General features: G+C 45.3%; 1 long non-coding RNA gene across 1 annotated transcript; it reads left to right on the top strand.

The window, feature by feature from the left end:
• The first annotated feature begins 1231 nt into the window (after positions 1-1231).
• On the top strand, positions 1232-7611 carry LOC115599889. The gene is made up of 3 exons (XR_003988667.1): positions 1232-1372; positions 1826-1900; positions 7529-7611. It is a non-coding gene; the product is annotated as an uncharacterized LOC115599889 (long non-coding RNA).
• The last annotated feature ends 721 nt before the right edge of the window (positions 7612-8332 follow it).

Genomic DNA, 8332 nt, shown 5'->3' with positions numbered 1-8332 from the left:
AGAAGAAAATCGGTGGAGGGTGGGGGAGGCGGGCGGGGGAGGGAAGTCACGGGTATTTAAAGGTCAGCTTAATAATAATAATAAAAAACGACAAAACAAACCCTAACAAAAAAAACAAAAAACAAAAACCAAAACCAACCAAACCAGTGTTAAATGGCGAAGATGAGTGTAGACGGAAAGCAAACGCTTCCTCTGTAGGTCGCAGCTCCGTGCGGGGCGCTGCGGGCGGTGTCCGAGGGCACAGAGCTGGGGACAGGGCAGCAGCATAAGCCGGGTCAAACCTTTACCTTTCTGACTGCGAAACGTCGTGGTGTGTGTATGACTCGGACAGTCTATGAATTGGGAGGGGGAGGAGTACAGGGGCCGGGGAGTTAAAATAGCAAAACGGAGATGGTAAATGCCTTTCCGGGCGGAGCCGGCTCCTTCCAGCACAGGATGGAGCTCCTATACTCGCCTCAGCCCGCGGGATCCCCTCCCTGGGCACCATGTGGAACCCCAGCTTCGAAGCTCCACCGGCTTGGTCTCCCAACCCTTGTTTCTGTCCCCCACCCTTCAGGGCAGGAGCCTGCCTACCCCCGAGACCCTCCGCTCGCCCACCCCGCCAAGACCATCGCCCCCACCTAGGGAGAGCCGGACCTGTTGCTAAGACTCGGGTTGAACCCGTGGACGCCGGATGACTTTTTCCAAGGAGAAGAAAAAAACTGGTTAATGTGTCACCGGGCATAGAGTCCATTCATAAAAAAAAAAAAAAAAAAAAAAAAGGAAAAAGGAAACGGGCGCCCGGCGCAGGGACCCCCAAAGAAGGCGGCTGCAGAGGGGGATTTCCTCCCCCTCCCTCCCGGCCGGGCTCCTCCTCCCCAGACTGCGCGGCGTCGGGGCGGCCCAGAGAACGGGTCGGGGACAATCGAATATCATGGTCACAAATTACTGCAGGAAGTGTTAGCTTGCGCAACCAGCTCCTAAACAAGATCGATGGCCTTCCACTGCCGCACACCCACCGACGGATCCCCTACCCCCCTCCTCGCTCCGGAGATTATTCCAGGATGGGGCGGCGGTGGGGCCGGGCGGCCCGCGGTGTCACACAACAACCCAGCGCCCCCGGCTCCGCGGAGAGTGACTAAGGGCCCTCTCAGCCCCGCGGCTGGTTCCGCGGGGGCGGACAGCGGGCCCCCCGGTGCGCACCCGCGCTACCGCCGTGACTTGATACAGAAGCACTGACTCACACCCCTCCCGCGCCGCCCGGTCGCCGGAGCGTTACCGGTACCGTGCCTCCCGCCATAGCTGGGCGGAGAAGCGTCGGGCTGCCCGTGCCCGAAGGGTGGTACAGAAGGGGGGGTCGCGCAGAAGGTGTTCCCCGCAGGAACCAGGATGGGTAAAAACGGGGAAATGGATACGTGGAAGCCGCGGCGGGCAGGCGGACATCTCTCTGCATCCTCCTGTCCTGCCAAATGCCTCAGTTACCACTCGGAGCACTCGGTGCTGGCTTGGGGAAAAAGCTGCCATTTAAAAAGAAACTCTATTTCTGCCCGTTCTAGTTGTGAAAATACTCTCTTTACATGGCGAGAAATTACCTGTTCGCTTTTGGGTTTGTTTTTGTGGGTTTTTTTGGTTTTTGTTTTTTTTGTTGGCTGTTTAAACATTTGAGATGCTAAGGCAGGTGTAATTTGATAGTGTCTCTAAGGTATTACCAAAAACGGTAGTTCCGTGCTGATGATTACATTAGGAGTAATAAGAGTCCATCTTTAAATATGTGCGTTTATATAAGCATAATTGTACCTCCACTCTACACGTATACACTTGTATGTCTGTGTGTATGTCACAACAGGTATCCAAGTCACATGCAAAATTAATTGTTACGCTGGTTTAGATGAAGATTCATTCCCCCAACGGTTATTTAATAGTAAGTAAGGTTTATTCTACAATGTGTATTATATTTCTGAAGTGAAGATAGAAACGCTATAATGTAAAGAAATCAGACTGTAATGTCATATAATAGTTTGGGTTGGAAGGGACATTAAAAGATCATGTAGTTCAAACGCCCTTGCTATGGGCATGGTGGAACACCTTCCACAGTTTGGAAAACAACCAAGAGAGCCAGCCTTAATCAAAATACATCTTCCATCCAGGTGGTGGTCTTCTAAATAAATATCATATGCTGCACTTTCTTTTCCATGCATAGTTATATTTTTATTAAGCTCTTTAATAGATTTTCTATCCTTCTGAAGCCTGTGACTAATTGTATTGATAACTACATAATATTCAATTTCACATCGGATACAGAATATTCTCATGAGATGTTTGTTATCTTGTTATTTGCAGTGTTCTTTCATCATAAGGTCTTACTGATAGGTTCATATGATTAAAATTATGCAACATCCTGAGATTTCTGATTGATACTGAACCATCCCAAGACTCAGAATGTAACTACTTTATTTCCATGCTCGAAAGTTGATATCCTTTCCCTGGGTGAGGTTCCTCCTTCCTGCCAAAAGAAGGCTCAGGATTTGCTGTCAGTGCCTTTGTGCTGCAGAGATGTGAGGTGTACACTGCCGCAGCTGGGGACTGGTATTAAATTACCAGCTCAGGTGTTGCGGTAGTAATAACACAGCAGCACATTGCTCAGCACAGATTAACCACCAAGGTGGTGCCTTAGCCAGCCTGAAGCAAGTTTTACAGCCCATGCTGAGCTGCTTGCTGCTGCCTGCCTCCTGCCAGGAGAACATCGGGCTACCTCGCTTAAGGTAGCTCAGACATCTACAAGAGCTGTGCTCATGATGTAAAACAGATGTTTTGCCTTCATTCTCAGTTACTTCACACATTATTCCTCTTCTCTGCTGCCAATGCAGCTGCTTCACTTGCCCATCTCTCATAATGCTTCCTTTTCACCTATTCTGCGTCTCTTTTTTTCAAAATCACACACACCACAAGAAGATGTCAAACATATTGCTCACTTAACAGCAATGGGGTCACTTTAAGTTTACAAAGAAAGCTTGGACAGAAAAAATACGAGCAAATTCATTACCAGTTTTGCATGTATTAGATCACATCCCTGATCTCAGTCATTCGTGACAAGCAGAGGTATAAACATACACTTGGTAATACATAGAGAGCTGGGGAAACAAAGCTGATAAAGCCTACTTTAAAAAAATTATATTAAAGTATTCAATGATTCAATGTACAGAACTTACTACAAGTCTGGAACTGCTGTCCCCACAGTACCATTAGTCTACATCCTTAATGTATGTCCCTTAACATATATCTGTACTCAATGTACCTTGTAATTACCTCATTATGGTTAACTACTGCTGACCCTGTGTTGGAACATGTTACCATGCAGAACAACTTGTGAAATAGCTAGGGAAAGCAGGAGATTTTTCAGAACTAACTTACAACTCCATTTAATGTGGTTTGTGCCATGTAATTACTATTATACAGACTTTTCTTCCATATTTAATTTTGTTGCCATCCCACAAATATTTCTTTAATCAGCAAAACAAAGAAACAGCCTGTAACATAGCAAGTCAGAAGAACTTACCATAATACAAGGACCAAGGTAGTGGTCAGGCCTGGTACCTACAACTCAGAATTCAGTCCCTGGAATAACGTCAGGACTGTGTGTAGTTGCTTAAACAGAGGTTTTCACAGCAGTGTTATGAGAAATAATTAGCAAACACCAGAGAAATCACTTTTGCTGCTTTTCTCCTGGCCCCAATCACCCCAAGCCCCGGGGATGTGCTGCTTGCCCAGTCCTGCAGCCTTGGGAAAGGTATCCCACTTCTTCCTAAGTTTCTGTATTGTACAACCAAGAGTTCCAACTCCTGACTTCACCCATGAAGCTGACAAGAGAGATGGGAACTCGGACATGTTACAATGGACTTCAATTATTCACTCTACATCACCAGGAACTCCTCCAGCCCCTACAGGAAAAACATAATTATGCACTCCTGTCTTCTATAAATAGGGGTTATTTTCCTGCCTAAAGTTCCTTCATCCCTGCAGCCTCCAAATTAATTATCCACCTCTTCCTCCAAACACAATTCAGCCTAGCTGTATTCACTAATTGAGCAGCTATCTATCTTAGCTACCACTATGTTCTTTATCTCTTCTTATTGTATTCCTCCTACTGCTGCCCTCTCCTCTCTTGTGAGCAGGAGAACAGGGCTGCTGGAAGCAAAGCCCTCCGTGCCTGGTCTTTTAAAGGGATGCAGCTGGAACATCTGTGGGTGATTCTTTCCCCAAGAGGCAGGCGAAAAAAAGGGAATTGCCATCCAGAGGAGCTCCTTTTGCAGACCCAGTTCAGCCCTCCAAAATGTTGAAAGGGTCTGAAATCCTCCAGTCTACAGGGAAAACCATTAGAGCTGGCAACTTGGCTAATGCCTCTCGGCTCTTGTAATGCCATTGTTTTCTCTTGCTCCCCAGTTGCCCAGGGTGATTTCCAAACCAGTCAACACCTGAATTTCTAACGCTAAAAGAAAAATATGGTTTTGGGGTTTCTTTGCCCACCATAAAGAAGCACCAAAGGCCAAATGCCACTCAGCCTGGTGTTGGCATCTGGTGAGCCAAGGCTGCTCAGGAGAGAAACCAAAGAACATTCCAACCCCTGCTCCTCCAGAGACAGATCTCCTTCCTTGGCCTGTTTTCCCTCCTGTGAAAAACAGTTCTCTCTTTGGCTGTCTTTTTTCTTCTCTTCCACAAAATGGTTGCCAGCCCAGTTTGGATCCTTGGAAAACGAGGGCAAAAGTTCTCTACAGGCATAACACACATTTGACTGCTTGGAAAGATGCGGGAACAAAACTTGTCCCAAATTTAGGAGCTGGGAATCAGAGCAGCCACCTTTCTAGCCCTATCCTTCCTTGGATCCCAGCAGTTTCTGGGAGCAGAGGCCCAGACACACCCACCCAAGGCAGGCAGTCACTGCAGGTTCAGGTGGAGGAAGGGGAAGGTGGGCATCAGTCACTGGGAATTCTACACTAGGGAAAAGCTGTGAGTTCTCAACAGTATCAGATAGCACGTGATTTCTTGTGCTGGGTTTCTTTTTTACTAGAGCTTTTCCAGAGGAGGTCATGCTTACTGTAAATTTGTGGAAGGTGGAAGGGCTGTAGTTGTCGGTCCTGCAGAAGGGCAGTAGGTATTTAAAACAGAAAGGTAAGCTTAAAGAAAAAGCTCTAAATGACCATATTAAAATTTTTTCCTCCTTACAACTTCCTTGAAGTCTGACTTCTGATGTTTTCGTTTGTCTAGGGGGAAGAAGGGGCAGAATTAGCAGCTCTTAGTGTTTGAAATAAACAATTTGGTATCTCCAGCAGCAGTTCCCAGACTAAAAGTCATGACCAGAAGTGGGATCACAGATGTTACAAGTGGGGTCATAGACTTAACAAAAATGAAATTTTTACAGCACCATTTGGGGTTGTGAGCCCATCAGAAGTGATACTGTACTGTTTACTATTTGCCCGTCTCATGTAATTGTGTATTATTTAGGATGCTTCAGCTCCTGGAGCTCAACAATCTTCTGTTTATATGCAGACATCAGGGAGCACAAGAGTCCTTCTATGTCATAGGAAAAAAGCAAGAAAAGGTGTAAGAAATTTATCCCGAGGACTTAAAAGGAATCGCTTGGGGTGGAAAGATTGTGTCAGGTTTGGTTTTGTTTATTTTTTAAAGAATGATGTTTCTTAAGATGTTCAGTGCTGACAACCTGTGCTATGTGAAGGGTGTTTCCACTCAGATGAATTTGGGAAAGCTCTCCCAGGGCAGATGCCACCTTACACTTTGTAACCTGCACAGCTTTGGTATCTCTAATATGTTAGTGTGTCTGCTTTTCAAGATTAAAGCTCAAATGTGACAATATATCTGTTTTTGTTGTGGTAAATCATTCACTGCAGAGACAAAAGCCTTGAGCACTGCCAGTCTCAAAAGGGGTAATAGCAGATACTTATTGCAGTATATTTTTAAATCACAGTGAAAATCAATCTAATTTGTTTCTTCCATTGCAAAGGCAAGGAGATGCATATCTATACTTGAGGAAAGAGGTGATGTTTGGAAGCAAGAAGTTGAGAGTTAGTGACATTATGATGTGTGTCATCTTATGCCATTATTTTCCTTACAAAGCTGAACCTCTTTGGCCTTTAGTTTCCTCATGTGTCAAATGAGAGTAATTTATGCCTTATCTGACCGGAACTGTGAAATAATTAATGTTTATAAGTGCTTTCAAAATCCCATGTGGGAGGGTGGAATATCAAAAGAGTACAGTATAGAGGAGGTCTCTGAAAGCATAGATGCACAAAGCAGTCATGTTACTCTACCACTAACCACTTTTTGTTAGAACTTTTTACTACTAAATACTGTCCTTGGCATCAAATGACAGGGTTGGGTAGCAAAACCTGTAGGTTTTTTACAACTCATTTCCCAGTTTTCAAGGGGCGTTGTGTGACTTGTTTTGTCCCAGATCAAACATTTATGGGTGAATGATAAATCCTTGCCAGGAGAGCTTTTTAATGGAAACTATGAGTAACTATGAGCTATCATAGCATCTCCATATATGTAATCATTTTGTGATGTTTGTGTATGTGGGTATTTCCTTAGTGTCCAGAATGACTAGTTATTATACCCAAAATAGCCTTTGTAGTTTACTCCTTTTTCTTTTTTTTCCTCTCAACACTCACTCTGAGTCTTTGCTGTCAAAATTTCCTAGCCAGTCATGCAATCAAGGACAGATCAGATGTGTTCATGCTGCAAAGACATCTTGTCCCACAAAAGGCTCTGCAGCTTAGCCTCTTCTCACCACTTCCTAAAAAACAGTTTCATAAAAGAGGCTTTAAGTAGATGCTTTGGCCATTACTGAGCCCACACTTTTCAATAATCTGACCTGCTTTCCTTGGTAAAGCCAGCTATGGAGGGACTTATCTGATTGCATTTGGGGTAAAGGGGGAGATCTCCAGAAGCCTGCTACTTTGCCCCTGTACTCAGCGCGGTGAGGCCACACCTTGAGTACTGTGTCCAGTCTGGGCCCCTCAGTTAGGAAGGATATCGAGGTCCTGGAGCAGGTCCAAAGGAGGGCAACCAGGCTGGTGAAGGGACTCGAGCACAGATCCTATGAGGAGAGGCTGAGGGAGCTGGGGCTGTTCAGCCTGGAGAAGAGGAGGCTCAGAGGAGACTTCATCGCTCTCTACAACTCCCTGAAAGGAGGGTGTAGCCAGGGGGGGGGGTTGGTCTCTTTTCCCAGGCAACTCTCGGCAAGACAAGAGGGCACGGTCTTAAGTTGTTCCAGGGGAGGTTTAGGTTGGATGTTAGAAAGAATTTCTTTATGGAGAGGGAGATCAGGCATTGGAATGGGCTGCCCAGGGAAGTAGTGGATTCTCTGTCCCTGGAGATATTTAAGAAGAGACTGGATGTGGCACTCAGTGCCATGGTCTAGCAACTGCAATGGTGGTTCAAGGGTTGGACTTGATGATCTCTGAGGTCCCTTCCAACCCAGCCAATTCTATGATTCTAAGCTGAGATTTCTCACCACCCATCATTTCTTTCTCAGGTGGGATGCAGACACCTCATTCTTCATCCACAACAAGCCACCCAACAAACCTCAAACTGGCAACTTCTGCTTATCCATAATGCTCTGGCCAAAAGTGATGTTTTAAATCCCCCCTCCTTATTTTTTTTTTTTTTTTTTTTTTTTTTTTTTTAAAGCTGCTGGGAATTGCTTTCCTCATCTGCAAGGCTGGGAAGGCTGCTTGTGAACCTCCAGCCTCTTGTAAGCTGCTGATTTCCTTTGGGGAGGAAACCGTCGTGTGCCCCATGAGTACCGTGGGGAGAGCCAGGAGCTGGGCAGCAACCCCCTGCCCACCCGCATCGAGGAGGAGCCTCCAGGCAGAGCAAAAAGGGGACCAAAAAAAAAAAACCAGCTTCATTTTTCTGTGCCTTTTCTTTTGGTGGTGGTAGAAGAGTAGGATTTAGTCAGCTGCCAAGCAAAAGGCCAGTGCTGCTTCAGCTTTAGTGAAGGGAGTTCAACTCCCAATGAATACAACCCCCTGCCACAAAAAAAAAAAAAAAAGTTGTTTTGCTAATTATTAGACTTTCCACAAACATTATTTATTTGCCTTGAAACAAAGCACATTCCACTCAAAATCCTGAATGGCTTAGATTTTTTTTTTTTTTTTTTTTTTTTTTTTTGTAAAGAAAACAATGCTATATAAAACTCAAAATAGGTATTATTCCCTGTTTGGAAGTGAGTGGTTCTAGAAGTCACCTTTCAAACAAAGGAAACACTGGCTTGTTTTGCAGAATTAACTGGAAAAATTACTGATAGTCCAGGCCACCATTCAGGGGTGTGGGTGGT

Source organism: Calypte anna, chromosome 1, assembly GCF_003957555.1.
Source record: "Calypte anna isolate BGI_N300 chromosome 1, bCalAnn1_v1.p, whole genome shotgun sequence".
Classification (NCBI taxonomy): domain Eukaryota; kingdom Metazoa; phylum Chordata; class Aves; order Apodiformes; family Trochilidae; genus Calypte; species Calypte anna.
This window is presented reverse-complemented; position numbering and strand designations above follow the sequence as displayed.